Consider the following 18,900-nt stretch of genomic DNA (forward strand, 5'->3'; position numbering starts at 1 on the left):
TAAACATGATATAGGATGAAGATCAAACTGAGTAGTATAAAATATATAAAATACATGATATAAACTGCACCTTACTTTTTTAAAGCAGTTCAGAGCATCATCAGAGCTGCTAGCAGATAAAACATTGAAACCAGTTCACTTTATGGTTCTGTTCATCAGTTCTGCTTCATTCTGGACAATCAGAACTTTTCTATCTGCTTCTGATCTCATCTGACAGAACACTTTACATCCACAACATTTCATCAGGTTCTAACATGCAGAGCTTTGGAACACATTTATTTCCAGACAAAGCAACAGAAAAGTTGATGAAGACCAGCAGCAGCAGCAACAATCCACAGGATCAATCTAGATGATGGAGATGTTGGGAGGACTTGATGTTTCTGGACCAGTCTGTCAATAGAAACCCTAGCAGAAGCTGAACTCCAGACAGCAGAGCTCCCAGCATCCTCTGAGCTCACAAACCCTCCACCACCATAAGGTGGCAGTTAAAGGAGAGACCACATGGTTGGTTCACACCTGGATTCTCTTTGTTCTGCTGCTGCTGCTTCCATCAAAGTTACACAAGCTCTGGTTTGTTCTGATGCTGTTCAGAAAAACTTTCATGTCTTTGTTTCATAACATCTTTTCAGCTGCTGCTTCATCAAGAGGATCTGGGGAGTCTGGATTCTTCTTCTTGTGTCTATAGATCAGAAAACCAACAGAAGCTGCAAGTAGTATCACACCCACTACTGATCCTACAATGATTCCAGTCTCGTCTCTTCCATCTTTCTTTCCTGCAGACAGAAACATCAGAAATATCAGAGATATCAGAGATATCAGGTGTTTGAACATCAGTCAGATCAGCTGTTTTCTACAAAGTCTCATCAGCAACATGATAGCGTTACTTATTTAAACCGACAATTCAGTAAAGAAAAGTTGTATTACTTTTGCTGACATGTTTCGACAGCTTCTGCTGTCTTCCTCAGAGCGTCATCTGACGTTTGGTGACGTGTCCTTTTTATCGCGTGGCCGGTTTGACAGATCTGTCAGAATCTGTCAAACTGGCTACGCCTCCCGCTGTCTGGTGGTCTCTGGAGGCTCACTTTCGGGCAAGCTGCACCATAAACCGGGACGAAGGGGCCTACATCTTCTCTCAAACCTGGGACACCATCCTCCAGAGACCACCGGACAGCGGGAGGCATGGCCAGTTTGACAGATTCTGAAAGATCTGTCAAACCAACCACGTGATAAAAAGGACACGTCACCAAACGTCAGATGATGCTCTGAAGAAGACAGCAGAAGCTGTCGAAACATGTCAGCAAAGGTAATACAACTTTTCTTTACTGAATTGTCGGTTTAAGTAAGTAACACTATCGTATAGTAATAAACGACAAAATGAACCCAATCCAACTATCATCAGCAACATCTTTATAAACCAAAAACATCTGATCTGAGACCAAGCAGCTTCATCAGAGACACAAACTGAACTCTCAACACAAACTCACCATGAACTTCCAGGTCGATAATGCTGATGAGTTCAATCGTCTTTCCTGTCTCATAAACATAACACTTGTATCTTCCAGTGTCCTCCTTTGTCACATTCTTCAGAATCAGAGAAAAGTTTCCGTCCCTCAACTCTTTGTCCTGCAGATCCACCCGGTGCTGATAAGATGGATGCTGGTTGTGTGGATGAATGTATCCATCTTGATAGAAAAGAACATAATCTGGATCCTGATCAGGTCTGCTCCACTCTACAGCTGTGATGGTTTTGTTGTTGTTGGGAGCTTTACATGGTAAACTGACATTCTCTCCAAGATCAGCTGTGATTTTTTCAACTCCGATCATTGTCTGAGCTGAAGAAGAAAGAACAGAGAAGTTAAAGTTGATCCAGATGAGAAGAGTTTACCCACTAAACTCCTCCATGAACTCTGAGCTGCTGCCTCTGGTTCTGTCTACATCAGTACTCCAGGCAGTACTACTACCAACCTTCTAGTACTACATCAGTACTCCAGGTAGTACTACTACCAACCTTCTAATACTACATCAGTACTCCAGGTAGTACTACTACCAACCTTCTAATACTACATCAGTACTCAAGGTACTACTACTACCAACCTTCTAATAGTACATCAGTACTCCAGGTAGTACTACTACCAACCTTCTAATACTACATCAGTACTCCAGGTAGTACTACTACCAACCTTCTAATACTACATCAGTACTCCAGGTAGTACTACTACCAACCTTCTAATACTACATCAGTACTCCAGGTAGTACTGCTACCAACCTTCTAATACTACATCAGTACTCCAGGTAGTACTGCTACCAACCTTCTAATACTACACCAGTACTCCAGGTAGTACTGCTACCAACCTTCTAATACTACATCAGTACTCAAGGTAGTACTGCTACCAACCTTCTAGTACTACATCAGTACTGCAGGTAGTACTACTACCAACCTTCTAATACTACATCAGTACTCCAGGTAGTACTGCTACCAACCTTCTAATACTACATCAGTACTCCAGGTAGTACTACTACCAACCTTCTAATACTACATCAGTACTCCAGGTAGTACTACTACCAACCTTCTAATACTACATCAGTACTCCAGGTAGTACTACTACCAACCTTCTAATACTACATCAGTACTCCAGGTAGTACTACTACCAACCTTCTAATACTACATCAGTACTCAAGGTACTACTACTACCAACCTTCTAATACTACACCAGTACTCCAGGTAGTACTGCTACCAACCTTCTAATACTACATCAGTACTCAAGGTAGTACTGCTACCAACCTTCTAGTACTACATCAGTACTGCAGGTAGTACTACTACCAACCTTCTAATACTACATCAGTACTCCAGGTAGTACTGCTACCAACCTTCTAATACTACATCAGTACTCCAGGTAGTACTGCTACCAACCTTCTAATACTACATCAGTACTCCAGGTAGTACTGCTACCAACCTTCTAATACTACATCAGTACTCCAGGTAGTACTACTACCAACCTTCTAATACTACATCAGTACTCCAGGTAGTACTGCTACCAACCTTCTAATACTACATCAGTACTCCAGGTAGTACTGCTACCAACCTTCTAATACTACATCAGTACTCCAGGTAGTACTGCTACCAACCTTCTAATACTACACCAGTACTCCAGGTAGTACTGCTACCAACCTTCTAATACTACATCAGTACTCAAGGTAGTACTGCTACCAACCTTCTAATACTACATCAGTACTCCAGGTAGTACTGCTACCAACCTTCTAATACTACATCAGTACTCCAGGTAATACTACTACCAACCTTCTAATACTACATCAGTACTCCAGGTAGTACTACTACCAACCTTCTAATACTACATCAGTACTCCAGGTAGTACTGCTACCAACCTTCTAATACTACATCAGTACTCCAGGTAGTACTACTACCAACATTCCCAACACACTGTTTCTATGGGACTCTCTGTTAACAAGGTCATAAAAAATTAAACAGATCTTAATAAAGAAATCAGAAACAAGTCAAATTAAAGCTGCAAGCAGCGTTGAACGGGTCCTATCATCCTTGCTGATCAGTTAATCCAAGCATGTCCACCAGGTGGCGCTGTGACTGAGAGTGTATTTCAGCCTATGGATGTGATGAAAGCTGGACTCTGATCAAACATGTAGAGTTTGAATCAGATTATAGCATGTACAATCTATTTAGACTCACTTCCTGTTTCATGACAACCCATCCACTAGGTGGTGCTATCACTGTGACTGTATATTGGTCTGTAGAAATAATCAGGGCTGGACTCTGATCACACATGTAAAGTTTCAGACAGATTGGAGCATGCAGAGGATAGTTATACAGCACTTCCTGTTTTATGGTGAATTTCTGAAATTCCATTGGCCACCGTTTCCATGCCCTCAGATTTTTGTGGAGCATTTTGATAACTTTTGACCACCCATGCCTGGAGGACATCCTGACCAAATTTCATCTCTGTCAGGGTTACCCTGCTTGAGCTGATAGCTTTTAATAATATGCAAAAATTGGTCCAAAATCGTCCAAACTCCATCCATCCATTATCTATTATCCAAAATATGACACATAATTCCAAATGTTGGACTTCCTGTTGTACTTTAAGCATGGTTGTCAGGTACATTTTTGTTCGTCATGACGTGTTACTTAAGCTTAAAAGATACAAGCGACCAGATAAGTGGCCTTCAAACCCAGCTCAACTATGACCTGACCTCGTTCAAAGAAGAGTTCAAAAGAGATATGAAACAGGAGCTAATGGAGTTTAGACAAGAGGTTAATCAGCAGCTAGGTACCACAAAGCTAACGCTACAAGAACATGACAATAAACTCGGGGAGGTCGCATTGCGCATTGACGTTTTGGAAAGATGGTCAGCTGCTGCCAATGAAGTACTTCTAGATACACTTAAAGGACAAAGACTATTAATTGAGAAAGCTAATGACAGGGAATGGAGAGCAAGACGCAACAACGTCAGGATACATGGAGTACGTGAGGAAATTGAGGGCTCTTCCATGATTCAGTCTGTGAAAAAGTTATTGGTGAATGAAAAGTTGATTAATGAGGGAGTCGACGCTCAAATTCACCGTGCACATCGCTCACTTGGGCCAAAACTGAGCTCCAACGCACCCCCGAGATCAATAGTCGTGAGCTTTCTACAGTATAGAGTAAAAGAAGCCATTCTCCGAAACGCCTGGAAAAGAAAGATTCAGATTGGGGAAAACACTCTCTTGTTTGACCACGACTACACGCCAGATGTGATCCAGCAACGCAAAGCTTATAAGAGAGTCAAAGCAGTTTTGAGAGAGAAGAGAATCCGCTTCCAGACTCCATATACCCGGATGCGCATTCATTGAAGCACCGGCCCATTGATGTACAACAGCGCGGAGGAAGTTGAAAAGGATTTGCGTCAGAGGGGATTCCTACCTGCTGACCATCCCGGCGAAGAAACAACTAGCAGCACGCCGCTGCCCTGAAGCCTGGAGCAGACGTCTCCTTGGCAACACGTTTACCGATGTGGAGAGAGGGATGTAGCTAAGCGAGCACGGAATGTCTTCAGGAATTCCACTGGAAGACTGCTACCTGAAATGCGAGGACCGAGTGGAGAGACACGGATATCATAAAGAATAAGTATAATCTGATCTAACGAGTTTTGGGATCGTTTGTAAGTGAAGAACACTGATTTGCGTTGTCGTTATGTTATCTTTGTACTCCATCTAGCCTGACTTGAATGAGTTAAAACACCAAAGGTAGAATTAGTGGAAAAACTCATTGAGTTACTCACTGGTTCTAAGTGGGGGCCCTCTATTATAACAGGGAGGCTTCCCCCCTCACCTATTAGAGGTGAAAATGAGACACTATTGATTGCCCCAGTTTGGGAGTTTATTCATTTTGTTTATTGTTCTACTCAAAGTTTAGTCTTGCTTCTGTTTTTTATTTTGGGGTTCATTTTTGAAGTGGAGATTTATGTGTTAGTTAAGACAAGCAACCTATTTGAATCTTTTTTCTTTGTGTATGGCGCAGACTTACAAACTTAAAATAATGTCACTGAACGTTAATGGATTAGGTAATCCAATCAAACCAGCAAGGGTGATGCAGAAGATAGGACAGGACAATATGCATATCATAATGTTGCAAGAAACCTACTTAGGGCCCCAGGAACATGAGAAGCTCACTAAATTTGGCTATAATATTTTTTACAGTTCATATTCACAAAACCATAGAAGGGGTGTAGCAATCTTGATTTCTAAAAAATAAAATGTGATAATTTGAAGGAAATAAAAGATAAAGAGGGCCGATTCTCCATTGTGGAGGGTAAAGTGGAAAATAATCTTGTTACGCTTGTAAACATCTATGCTCCACCTGAAAGTGAACTCTCATTCTACAAAACATTTCTTGATACGGTGACAGCAGAAGCTGAAGGAATTTGTGTGTGTGAAGGGGACTGGAATATGGTCTTAAATCTGAAATGGGATGCGACAAGTAACAACAGGAGCAAAAAAAAATTCACAAATTTAATCAACAGAACTTTGGAGGAAACTGGCATGGTGGATGTGTGGAGGAACCTTAATCTTTTTTTTTTTTTTTTTGGTTTTTGTCTGCATTTATTCTCATTGTTTAACTCCATGGAAGGGGTGTCAACACTTTATGAGATTAATGCATATTTTAGTCTTGCAGCCAAATATCTTATTATTTGGTGCATGCGTGTGACCATCATCAGCCCTCCCTGAAAGCTAAGCTGACACTTTTTATTACATTACCCTATTTAAGAGCCAGGGAGGGCAGTGCTACACCTCAGTGGTGATGTGAGGGGAAACAAAGGGTGGACAGGACGAGAGAGGATGGACAGGGACAGGGACTAGCAAGTGGTGCTATTACAGCTGAAGAATATCCGGTGTTGTGTTATTCCCAACGAATAATTACCCATCAATAAGACAAACAAACAAACACATACACAAGAGAACAGAAAACCAAACAAACAATAAATAAATAAATAAGTGAATAATTAGCCAGACAGTACTGAACACCATAGTTGTGGGTGTCATGTTAGTATAGAGTGGAATAGGCCAGAAGATACTAGAGGAAGATACTAGAGAAAAGGAGAGAGGGTTTAGTGTGAGATTAAACTCTGGAGAGAGTCTCAGCACATTCCGGCGGGTCCCATCACTGCTCAACAGCGGAACTCGACAGGAGCTGGTGGGACCTGAGCAAACATGCACATGCAAGTGTGAAAGACCCCGAAGCCCAGAACAGCCATCACAGCAATGCAGTGCCAGGCCGACAGGGCACCCCCCCACAGGCTGAGGAGCCACGGGGCAGCGCCCCCAGAGAGCAACCGGGGCCACCGTGTACCACACGGACCCCGAAGACAAGAGGGCGCAGCTACCGACACCCCCAGCACGCCAGAACCGACCCAGGCAGCCCGGGGCAAGAGGACCCACCCGCCACCCAAACCCCAACCCCACCCGCCCCGGCCCTCACCAAACCCCCGCACCCCACCACCCCACACGAGGGCCCACACGAACCAACTGGCCCAGCCGGCACAAGAACCCCCCGGGAGCTGCAGATCAGAGCAGCGCCCCGGCAGGCACCATAGCCCCAACACAGGTCTGCTGCACGCGGCACCCCACCCCGAAGGGGGGACCAGGCCGCGCCACAAGGAAGCGAGGGCCGCGAGCCGCCACGCCCACCCAGGAGCCAGTACGACAAGGACGCAGGGCGCCCACCCCGCAGCGCCCCCGAGACCCCACCCACCCCACCACACCCCTGGACAGCACCAGGCCCGGGCGGAGGCCCCCAGCCAGCAGAAACTGGACTCCAGTGGGGGCACGCAGGCCAGGATCAAGACCTGTGCCCAGGTGGGCCAGAGCCACCCCCCAGAGAGAACACCCAGCCCCCGCACCAGACCGCCCGCCCACAGAGAGCCACCGGCCCCCACGGGAGAGGGAGAGGGGCGAGGAGCGGCGGGCAGGCAGGAGAGGAGGGAGGAGGAGGGAAGCGGAGCAGGAAGGGACAGGGGAGTAACGGAGGGGTCGACCCACCCAAAGCCCCAGGACCAGCCAGGCGCCCCAGAGGAGATCAGCCGCCGACACCCCGAGGTCCAGGGAGAGCGTGCAGACCCAGCAGACCCAGAGCTCAATGGGGGAGACACCCGAGACGTCCAACACCAGGGAGAGGGGCACAAGCCACCCCGACCCCGCAGAGCCAGAGAGCAAAGCCGGGAACCATAGAGAAAGGACACCACCGGTGCATGCATACGGTCTTGAAGTCCATGGTGCTATCAATCTTTGAGAATTGGAGTGTTAATAAACTGAAATAAAGCAGAGGAAAGTTAGACCATACGCACAGACAGAACAGGTATTACCATTTTTTTTAAATAATGGAGGCAGTGGCATACGCCCACATACAAGCAGGAGCTATAGGGTAATATTTAACGAATTAATAAATGGAGACCATTTTTCTTTAAATGAGTCCAATTGTTTTTTCCAGGTAGCAGACATTCTCTCCAGTGAAATGTGTTCTGTGAGGAGGTTCAGCCAATGGATGATGTTGAGGGCTTTCTTATCTTTCCAGTTGACTAAAATAGTTTTTTTGGCAATGGCGATAGCTGCAAGTGTGGGTGGGAAGTGGATAACCGGTAAGGCTGTTAGCGTTAGGTCACCAATTAGGCAAATGTACGGGGAATGTGGAATCCCACAGCCCAAAATATCGGAGAGTTTCTGTGTGATTAGTGCCCAGAATTGATAGACAGGTGTACATAGCCAAAGAGCGTGAAAATATGTGTCAGCCATGTTTTGGGTGCATTGAGTACATGTGTCTGAGTTTGAGAAGCCCATTTTATATAATTTATATTGGGTTATATGCATTCTATGAAGAACCTTAAATTGGATCAGTTGTAAGTTGGTGTTTTTTGTCATTTTAAATGTGTTTTCACAGATCTGGGTCCAAAAATCAGACTCAAAGGACTTGGACAAGTCTTCTTCCCATAATGAGTTGGTAGGTGAATAGAATCTGTCTTTGAGAGTAAACTATAAATTTTTGAGAGGTTCTTTTTGTTTCTTGGAGACAGTTTCGTAATATATTTGACAAATTCAGGTGGCTGTAAATCAGTTGGCTGTGGATTAGACTGAAGCGATGGAATTCTACTTGTAAGCGTCTTCTTTACCTGTAGGTAATGGAGGAAGTTTCCATTTCTTATTTCAAATGTTTGGAATAAGTTTGTATATGTCCTAAATATGTTATCATCAAAAAGGTGGTGGAGGTGGGTGACTCCTCTCTCTGCCCACGTCCTGAAATAAAGAGCTCTTTTATTGTTTGCAAAATCAGGGTTATGCCAGATTGGGGACAGTATGCTGGGTTTTAATTGGGAGCCTGTGACCTCCAATGTTTTCCACCAAGCAGACAAGGTGGAGGCGATCATTGGGTTCTTGAAGCAGGAGTGATGTTTAAGGGCAGAAGTGATAAAGGGCAGGTCAGAGATTTTGATCTGGTTACAATCTAACTGTTCTAGTTCCAGCCAGGAGTTATATTCTACATGTGGATGAATCCATTTGGTGATATACTGAAGTTGGTTGGCTAAGTAATAATACATGAAGTTGGGGGCTCCCAGTCCCCCTTCTGATTTATTCCTCTGGAGGGTGGCCAGACTGATTTTAGCCTTTTTGTTCTTTGAATAGAATTTACCAATGGCAGAGTCTAACGATTGAAACCACTTTGATGTGGGTTTAAACGGAATCATGGAAAAGAGGTAGTTGATTTTAGGTAATATTTTCATTTTAACCGTAGCTAATCGTCCCAAAAGGGAGATGGGGAGGTTATTCCATCGCCTTAGATCATCACAGACTTTGTCCAAAAGTGGGGTGTAGTTCAGGTGAACTAGCTCTGAGAGTTTGGAGGAAATATTTATGCCCAGATATCTGATGTTGCCAGTAGGAATAGAATTGTTCGAGGTTTGGACTGTGGGATTCCATGAGTTTTCTGTTAAAGGTAATATGATTGATTTTCACCAGTTGATGGAGTAGTCTGAAAGATGTGAGAAGGTTGTAATGAGGTTAAATACTTCCTTCACTGAGGTTTTCGGTTCTTGTAGGTAAAGTAAAATGTCATCTGCGTATAGGTTAATTTTGTGTTCAGTCTCCAAAGCACAGATACCTTTGATATCACTGCTCTGATGTACAGCTGCTGCTAATGGTTCAATAAAAATCGCAAACAATAAAGGAGAGAGTGGGCATCCTTGTCTCGTTCCTCTTTGCAGACTGAAACTTTGTGAAGTGATTCCATTAGTGGTGACTGTAGCCTTGGGTGAGTAGTACAGGGCTGATATCCACTGGATAAACGACTCTCCGAATCCAAATTTGCGAAGCACAGCGAAGAGAAAAGACCAACTGACTTTGTCAAAGGCTTTTTCTGCATCCAGTGACATAACGATAGCTTCTTTATTGTGGTGTTGTGTCAGAGAGATTAGATTTTGAAGTCTTCTGATATTGTTGGTGGAGTGTCGGCCATTTATGAAACCTGTTTGATCATGGTGGATTATTGACGGGATAATTTTCTCCAACCTAGAGGCGAGTGCTTTTGAGATAATTTTGATGTCAGTGTTGATTAGTGACAGAGGTCGATAGCTGGAGGGAAGTGTAGGGTCTTTGTCTGGTTTCAATAATAATTTAATTGCAGCTGTATTCATATGTGAACTTATATAACCATTATTTTTAATCTCTGTCACTGTCCTGAAGAACAGGGGTGCTAACATTGACCAGAATTGTTTAAGAAATTCAGTAGGGAAGCCATCAGGACCAGGTGCCTTGCCTGCTGGCACACTGTCTAATGCACACTGTAACTCTTTGATAGACAATGGAGCATCGAGTGTGTCTCTGTAATCTGATGTTAATTCGGGCAAGTTTAGATTGTCAAGAAAGTTATGAATATCTTCTTCGTTTGGGTTGACTGTAGATGAGTATAAACTCCGGTAATAGTTATAGAAAGTCTGATTAATTTCCTGGGGTGACTGAGTGTATTTTCCTGAGGGATCCTGAATTGCTGTTATGAAGGATTTTTCTTTATTGCGCTGGAGTTGGTTCGCAAGAAATTTTCCTGATTTATTGTTGTGTTCAAAATTATTATATCTCAGCTGTTGTAATAGGAACTCTGTTTTCTTTGATAAGATATTATCGAGTTTTAGTTTAACATTTTGTAGTTCAGACCATAATGGATCACTTGGATTTATTGCATAGTTGTCTGTAAGTTCTTTAATTTTTTCCTCAGTTTCTTCCTGTAGTTGTTGATCCTTTTTTTTCTTGTACGAGGAGTACGATATTATTTTGCCTCTGATTAAGGCCTTTCCAGTTTCCCAAAGTAAAGATGGAGATACATCATTGGAGTCATTGTTTTTTAGAAAGTCTGCCCACTCACTTCTTATTATTCGATCAAATTCATGGTCTTCGAGTAGAGAGATGTTTAGGCGCCATGTCTGAGGAGGTTTAGGGATGGAATCTGTCTGCAGGCTGAGAGATATTGGTGCGTGGTCGCTGATAATGATTGGGTGAATTTTAGTAATAGCTTTGTGTGCGATAGAGTTATTTGAGAGGAAAAAGTCAATTGTTGAAAATGTTTGGTGCACCTGAGAGAAAAAAGTATAGTCCCTCTTTGTTGGGTTTTTGAGTCTCCAGACATCTTCTAGTCCAAAATCTTTCATATAATCCTGCATGACTTTTGCTGATTGTGGTTGTTTTGCATGTATTGGACTATGAGATCGATCTAGTGACGGGTTTAATACTATGTTGAAGTCGCCACCGATAATGGTTGTTGAGTTAGCAGATAAGTCTGCTAAGTGGGAGAAAACCACATGAAAGAAGGCTGGATCATCATTATTTGGGGCGTACAGATTAACAATTGAATATAATTTATTAAAGATTGTTGCCTGGATAATAATATATCTGCCCTCTGAGTCTGTTATTGTGCTATTTAAAGTGAATGGTACTCTGTTATGGATTAGAATAGAGACCCCTCTTTGTCTCTTGTTATAACAAGATGAAAAGAGGATATTATAATTACTATCTAATAGAGATTTTTCTTCTGATTCTACTAAATGCGTTCTTGGAGGAGCAAAATATCTGCTTTTAATTTAGAGACATAATCCATAATTTTAACTCTTTTTGTTTGTGAGCGTATGCCATGAACATTCCAGGCTACAATATTTAACTTGGACATAGAGAGAGAAGTTCAGTCATTGAATAAATCGCAACATAGAGTATCGTCTGTGTGTGTCCCTGTGAGCTGTTTGTTGCTGTCTGTGAGCTGTGGGCGTTGGAGAGCGATGCACATAGCAACTCAGGATCTATATATACATTATATAATAGCACAACATTGCCTGAAACATTATCAACAAACACATTGTAAGACATAGAAGCACAATAAACATGGGGGGTACATAGAGTGTAAGTGAAAATGAGGGGAGTGAGTGTGTGAGAGGGGGAGAGGGGTAAAGGGAAACATATAGAGAGGGAGAGACAGAAAAGGAGGAGGAGGGGGTTCTCCAGTGGGGAGTGTAGATAGGGAGGGTGACATATTTACATTCATGTGATTTTGATTTTTTTTTTTTTAAATTACGTTTTCTAAACTAAATTAATAAGTGGTATACTAAGTGTTTAAGTCTTTATTATCATTCTTATTATTATTATTAGAAGAGCCAGGGGGTAATGGAAGTTTCCCGAAATAACTGCCCATCTATGTATAGTTTGTCTACAACTAGTGCAGTCCGTTTACCTTTCTGCCTGTGTTCTTTCATGATGGGGTATAAAACTTTGCGCCTCTCGTTTATTTCTCTGGGAAACTGGTCATTCATTCCGTAAGACGTACACACGTGGACAAAATTGTTGGTACCCCTCAGTTAAAGAAGGAAAAACCCACAATTCTCACTGAAATCACTTGAAACTCACAAAAGTAACAATAAATAAAAATTTATTGAAAATTAAATAATCAAAATCAGCCATCACTTTTGAATTGTTGATTAACATAATTATTTTAAAAAACAAACTAATGAAATAGGGCTGGACAAAAATGATGGTACCCATAACTTAATATTTTGTTGCACAACCTTTTGAGGCAATCACTGCAATTAAACGATTTCTGTATTTGTCAATGAGCGTTCTGCAGCTGTCAACAGGTATTTTGGCCCACTCCTCATGAGCAAACAGCTCCAGTTGTCTCAGGTTTGATGGGTGTCTTCTCCAAATGGCATGTTTCAGCTCCTTCCACATATGTTCAATGGGATTCAGATCCGGGCTCATAGAAGGCCACTTTAGAATAGTCCAACGCTTTTCTCTCAGCCATTCTTGGGTGTTTTTGGCTGTGTGTTTTGGATCGTTGTCCTGTTGGAAGACCCATGACCTGCGACTGAGACCAAGCTTTCTGACACTAGGCAGCACATTTCTCTCCAGAATGCCTTGATAGTCTTCAGATTTCATCGTACCTTGTACACTTTCAAGACACCCTGTGCCAGATGCAGCAAAGCAGCCCCAAAACATTACTGAGCCTCCTCCATGTTTCACCGTAGGGACAGTGTTCTTTTCTTCGTATGCTTGGTTTTTGAGTCTATGAACATAGAGTTGATGTGCCTTACCAAAAAGCTCCAGTTTGGTCTCATCTGTCCAAAGGACATTCTCCCAGAAGCTTTGTGGCTTGTCAACATGCATTTTTGCAAATTCCAGTCTGGCTTTTTTATGAGTTTTTTTCAGCAGTGGTGTCCTCCTTGGTCGTCTCCCATGAAGTCCACTTTGGCTCAAACAACGACGAATGGTGCGATCTGACACTGATGTACCTTGGCCTTGGAGTTCACCTTTAATTTCTTTGGAGGTTGCTCTGGGCTCTTTGGATACAATTCCAACGATCCGTCTCTTCAATTTGTCATCAATTTTCCTCTTGCGGCCACGTCCAGGGAGGTTGGCTACTGTCCCGTGGGTCTTGAACTTCTGAATAATATGAGCCACTGTTGTCACAGGAACTTCAAGCTGTTTAGAGATGGTCTTATAGCCTTTACCTTTAAGATGTTTGTCTATCATTTTTTTTCGGATGTCCTGGGACAATTCTCTCCTTCGCTTTCTGTTGTCCATGTTCAGTGTGGTACACACCTTTTCACCAAACAGCAGGGTGACTACTTGTCTCCCTTTAAATAGGCAGACTGACTGATTATGAGTTTGGAAACACCTGTGATGTCAATTAAATGACACACCTGAGTTAATCATGTCACTCTGGTCAAATAGTTTTCAATCTTTTATGGAGGTACCATCATTTTTGTCCAGGCCTGTTTCATTAGTTTGTTTTTTTAAATAATTATGTTAATCAACAATTCAAAAGTAATGGCTGTTTTGATTATTTAATTTTCAATCAATTTTTATTTATTGTTACTTTTGTGAGTTTCAAGTGATTTCAGTGAGAATTGTGGGTTTTCCTTCTTTAACTGAGGGGTACCAACAATTTTGTCCACGTGTGTACCTTTCAGCTCCCGTCCTTTGCTCCTTACAAGCACTTTCTGTTGGAAGTGCTCGAACTTTGCGACGATAGGACGGGGGCGGTTTCCTCCTCGGGGTCCAATCCGGTGGATGCGGTGGAAAGTGATGTTTTTAACCGTGTCCGCAGGGATTTTAAGCGCTGACACCATGAAGTTTTTAACCAAAGACTCTGGATTATCCGGTGTGGATTCAGCGATGCCAGAGAAGATCAGGTTTTCCCGCATACTCCTCGACTGAATGTCCAGGACGGTCTCCTTCAGGGTTTTGTTTTCTTTTTTAAGTGTACTCACCTCTGAAGTGACGGCTGTCAGCGTGGACCGGAGTTCCGAGTTGTCTCTCTGCAGGTCCTCAATCTGCTGGTGAGTGAACTCCAGGGTTGTCTTCAGGTCCTTAATCTCCTGGTGAAGCAGACCAAGGATATCGAGTTTTTATTAATAGATTCGAGAACACTTACCTGGATATCCGTGGTCTGCAGGTCTTGTGTGTCAGTCGCGGAGTCGGCCTTCTTCCTCGTGTTTGGGTTTGGGGTCTGGGTGGCTGGTTCTTCCATCGAGCACCGGATGAAGCAGTCGTCGATAAATCTCTCGAGGTCCTCCGCCTTTAGCACTACTTCTGCGATCTTGAGCAGGCTACTTAGGTTGTTTTTTTTAATATAAATTAGTCGAGAAAACGGCGATTTGTTTACTTCTAATCTAGCAGCTGGGGGCCGCCATGTTGAATTTTCGTCACTCTCGCAGAATCTCGCGATCTCACAGTATCTCGTTCTCGAGGAACTTTAATCTTAATATACAAGACTACACATTCTACTCCTCTCCTCACTTGGTTCATTCAAGAATAGATTACTTTATAATGAGACAAGGAGACTGTCACAGAAAGAGTGAATGTAGGATTGGGGTAGCAGACATTTCTGATCACAGTGCAGTTTATTTAACCATCAATTTAGAGAATAGCCCTAAAAATATCGTATGGAGACTAAATGTGGGACTGCTGAATAACCAATTAGTCGTTAACTATGTCAAGCAAGAAATTAAGATGTTTATGAAAGAAAATGACAACGACGAGGTAGACCCAGCAATTTTGTGGGACTCGCTAAAGGCAGGCTTAAGAGAAAAATAAATAGCCAAGGCAACATATATTAAGAAAATTAGAATTGAAGCATATAATAGATTGATTAAAGATTTAAAGGAACGAGAAGACAGATTCAAGTTAGGAAAAGATCAAGACACTCAAAAGGAAATTCAAAATCTGAAATTGCAAACAACAAAACCCCTGGTACTGATGGTTTTCCTTGTGAGTGGTATAAGATGTTTAAGGAAGAACTGCAACCACTCCTTCTTAGAGTGTTAAACTATATTCATAAAGAAGGTCGGACCCCGCCATCATGGAAAGAAGCCATAATATCATTAAAATAAAAATCGAGAGAACTGTGCCAACTGTAGGCCAATTTCAATTTTAAATGTAGATTATAAATTATACACTTCAATCATTTCCAAAAGATTTGAAACTTTTATTTCCGATATCATAGATGAGGATCAGACAGGCTTTATATTTGGTAGGTAAACGCAAGATAATATCAGAAGAAGCCTGCAAGTTGTTCATACTATAAACAATAAAAAATTAAAGCTGCCTTGATCAGCCTTGGCGTGGAGAAGGCTTTTGACCGGGTTAATTGGGAGTTCTTATGTCAAACATTAGAGAGATTTGGCCTGACAAAAGAAGCTATTCGGGGTATAAAAACAATATATGAAAAGCCAACTGCAAGAATAAAAATGAATGGATCTCTGACAGATCGGTTTGAACTCGATAGAGGTTGTCGGCAGGGTTGTGGATTGAGCCCCATTCTCTTTGCGTTATATATTGAACCATTGGCTCAGGCAATACGACAAACAGAAGAATTGAAGGGGATCTTAATCAATGAAAGGGAACAGAAGATTGGATTATTCGCAGATGACATATTGTTGTATTTTCAAGATATTAACACATCTTTACCCAAACTAGTGGAGCTTTTAGATAAATACAGTGTGTATGCAGGGTATGAATTAAATATTTCTAAAACCCAAATACTACTTTTCAACCATACACCTTCTGCTGAAACTGCACGTAAGTGTGATATAAAATGGAATGCCAATAAAATTATCTAGGAATATTTCTATCTAAAGACCCATCTTTTACTATACGATTTCAACTGTAACCCAATTAATCAAATAATTAAAACAGATATTCAGAGATGGTCTAATATCTGCTTGATTTAAGTGATAGAATAAATGTGGTAAAAATGAACATCTTACCAAGGTTGCTGTATTTATTTTAGTCCCTCCATGTTAATGTTCCACATAAACGATTAAATTTAGTGAAGGTGTTTTAACACCAGTTTCAAGGATTATATCACCAAGTTTGTATAAACGGTGCATGCGAACGTGGAGAATTTTCACAGCTACAATGTGTTTATAAGGAGGAAGAATGACACAGAGAGGTTTTACAAAAATACTAAAGCTGAAATGGTGTTTAACAGAAGCCACAGCAAGAAGTATCCCACCTACTACTGATCCTACAATGATTTTAACTTTCTTTCCTCCATCGCTAATGTTTCTATCCTTTTCTCCTACAGACAGAGGTATCGGAGGTATCAGAGGTATCAGAGGTATCAGGTGTTTGAACATCAGTCAGATCAGCTGTTTTCTCCAAAGTCTCATCAGCAACATCTTTATAAACCACAAACATCTGATCTGAGACCAAGCAGCTTCATCAGAGACACAAACTGAACTCTCAACACAAACTCACCTAATAGATGAACTTCTAGGAAGATGTTGCTGATGGGATCAATCTTTCCTTTCTCAAAAACACGACACACGTATGTTCCAGTGTCATTCTTCGTCACATTCTTCAGAATCAGAGAAAAGTCTCCGTCCTTCATCTCTTTGTCCTGCAGATCCACCCGGTTCTGATAAGATGGATGCTGGTTGTGTGGATCAAAGTGTCCATCTCGGTAGAAAAGAATGTATTTTTGATCCATTTCAGGTCTGCTCCACTCTACAGCTGTGATCTTGTTGACGTTGATGTTGTTGGGAACTTTACTTGGTAGAATGACATTCTTTCCAAGTTCAGCTGGGATTTTTTTAGCTGGAATGATTTTCAGAGCTGAAGAAGAAAGAAGAGAGAAGTTAAAATTGATCCAGATGAGAAGAGTTTAACCACTAAACTCCTCCATGAACTCTGAGCTGCTGCCTCTGGTTCTGTCTACATCAGTACTCCAGGTAGTACTACTACCAACCTTCTAATACTACATCAGTAATCCAGGTAGTACTACTACCAACCTTCTAATACTACATCAGTACTCCAGGTAGTACTACTACCAACCTTCTAATACTGCATCAGTACTCCAGGTAGTTCAAAATAGATTTAAATAAACAAATCAGAGACAAGTAAAACTATGTCTAACATATAAACTATTATTTATGGAACCACATTTTATCAGATTATCTGCAGCTCTCTGAGTTATAAATCCTGGTTTTCTTTCAGCCCAGTAACAGTTTTCTAGAACTCTACTGGAGCGGTTTCACCATCAGATCTGCTCAATGACTGTCCTCATATTGGACATTAATACAAAAACAATGTAGTTTTACTGTTTGTTTCTCATAAAGTGTCTGACTGGAACCATAGATCCACTTTAAAGCTCCTATTGGTGCCAAATGACAGGAAACAAATCATCCTGTGAGGCTGAAAATAAAGGTTTTCTGTTGGTGGAATCAGGTTCTGAGCAGACGTCCACCATCATAGAACTGGTCTGTATTATTCTATCAGAGCAGGTTGAACCATTGGAGACCAGATGTTCACATCAATGTTCACTTTCAGGACTCCAGCTACATTATTTCTACAGTTTCTAACATTGATCCACAGATTGGTGGAAGAAAATGACGCTAAAATCAACACGACCTCCTTCCTGAAGAAGTTCTAACTCCAGAACTAATGTTCCCTCTGAGCCCAGATTTTACACGTTTACAGCTGGAATGGTTTGAGGCTGTTTGTTGGAACGTCACAGTTTATAACCTGAATCAACTCCTTGGAGCTGGTTGACACAACATGATGTCAGAATAAAAAGTGCAACCAGGAAAACGTTAAAGGAAACTTCCAGAAACTGGGTTGTCTGTTGGAGACTCAGCAGCTCAGAGAACAAAAAGACAAAAGGACTAAAATGTGTCTTTACAAAACAACCTCCTGAATATTAGATCTGAACGTATGAACATGATTAACTCACCTTCAGAGGAACAGACCAGGAAACAGACGATCACACAGAAAGATGTTCTAACCACCATTTTACCGTCTTCTTCTTCTTCCTCTGATCAACACTTAGGCTAAAGTTTAATCAGAAAACAAGAGTTAATGGTGTTTCCTGCTGGTATTTAACTGTGTGGTGTGGCTGTGTAGAGAAACAGGAGAAATATGGCGCTGATGTAGAAAACACTGAGGGATCTGCAGGACAGAGTTTCTTTATTTCTTATAAATCTCATGACTTCAGCCTTCACGAGTACAGGAGAACATTAATCATTTATCTTTTGAGATCTAGAGGACACACGTAGACGGATACCTCCTGCTTTGATTGGTTACGTGTTGATTGTTGATGACTGATCAACCAAAGCACTGCTGTGTTTTTACCATCCATTCAACATGGTGTTATAAACTACAGAGAGAAGAACATGAAATAAACATCAGTACTGGGTGGTGAAAAACTTTGACAACCTCCCTTTATCAAAAACAATTCCCTGCCTCCTTTCCCTCAGAACCTATCAGTGGGTTTTACCCGGTTTCATATTTCTGCTGAACTCATCACCTTCTCTGGACCAGTTCAATAACAACAATAACAATCAGCAGATTGGATTTAATCAGTT

At 41.7% G+C, this 18,900-nt stretch overlaps 3 long non-coding RNA genes across 7 annotated transcripts in view; 2 read left to right on the plus strand and 1 right to left on the minus strand.

The window, feature by feature from the left end:
- The first annotated feature begins 332 nt into the window (after window positions 1-332).
- The window catches only part of LOC127532628 (uncharacterized), a 29,434-nt gene continuing 10,866 nt past the window's right edge, over window positions 333-18,900 (plus strand). Inside the window, exon 1 of the long non-coding RNA XR_007940152.1 lies at window positions 333-478. This is a non-coding gene — a long non-coding RNA (uncharacterized LOC127532628). The remainder of the gene's footprint in view (window positions 479-18,900) is intronic.
- On the minus strand, window positions 1,975-3,418 carry LOC127532634 (uncharacterized). 4 transcript variants are annotated; one of them, XR_007940160.1, is made up of 4 exons: window positions 3,299-3,418; window positions 2,912-2,997; window positions 2,482-2,653; window positions 2,127-2,223 (listed from the first exon to the last, which is right to left on the minus strand). It is a non-coding gene; the product is annotated as an uncharacterized LOC127532634 (long non-coding RNA). The 4 variants fall into 4 exon arrangements; XR_007940161.1 differs by lacking the exons at window positions 2,127-2,223; window positions 3,299-3,418 and adding an exon at window positions 1,975-2,051 and having other exon boundaries at window positions 2,955-3,111; XR_007940159.1 differs by lacking the exon at window positions 2,912-2,997.
- Window positions 1,975-17,380, plus strand: LOC127532648 (uncharacterized). Of its 2 annotated transcripts, none has more exons than XR_007940179.1 (4): window positions 1,975-2,034; window positions 2,121-2,249; window positions 2,422-2,636; window positions 17,312-17,380. It is a non-coding gene; the product is annotated as an uncharacterized LOC127532648 (long non-coding RNA). The 2 variants fall into 2 exon arrangements; XR_007940180.1 differs by lacking the exon at window positions 17,312-17,380 and adding an exon at window positions 2,809-2,899.

The sequence above is a fragment of the Acanthochromis polyacanthus genome, chromosome 24 (genome assembly GCF_021347895.1).
Source record: "Acanthochromis polyacanthus isolate Apoly-LR-REF ecotype Palm Island chromosome 24, KAUST_Apoly_ChrSc, whole genome shotgun sequence".
In the NCBI taxonomy this organism is placed as follows: Eukaryota; Metazoa; Chordata; class Actinopteri; family Pomacentridae; genus Acanthochromis; species Acanthochromis polyacanthus.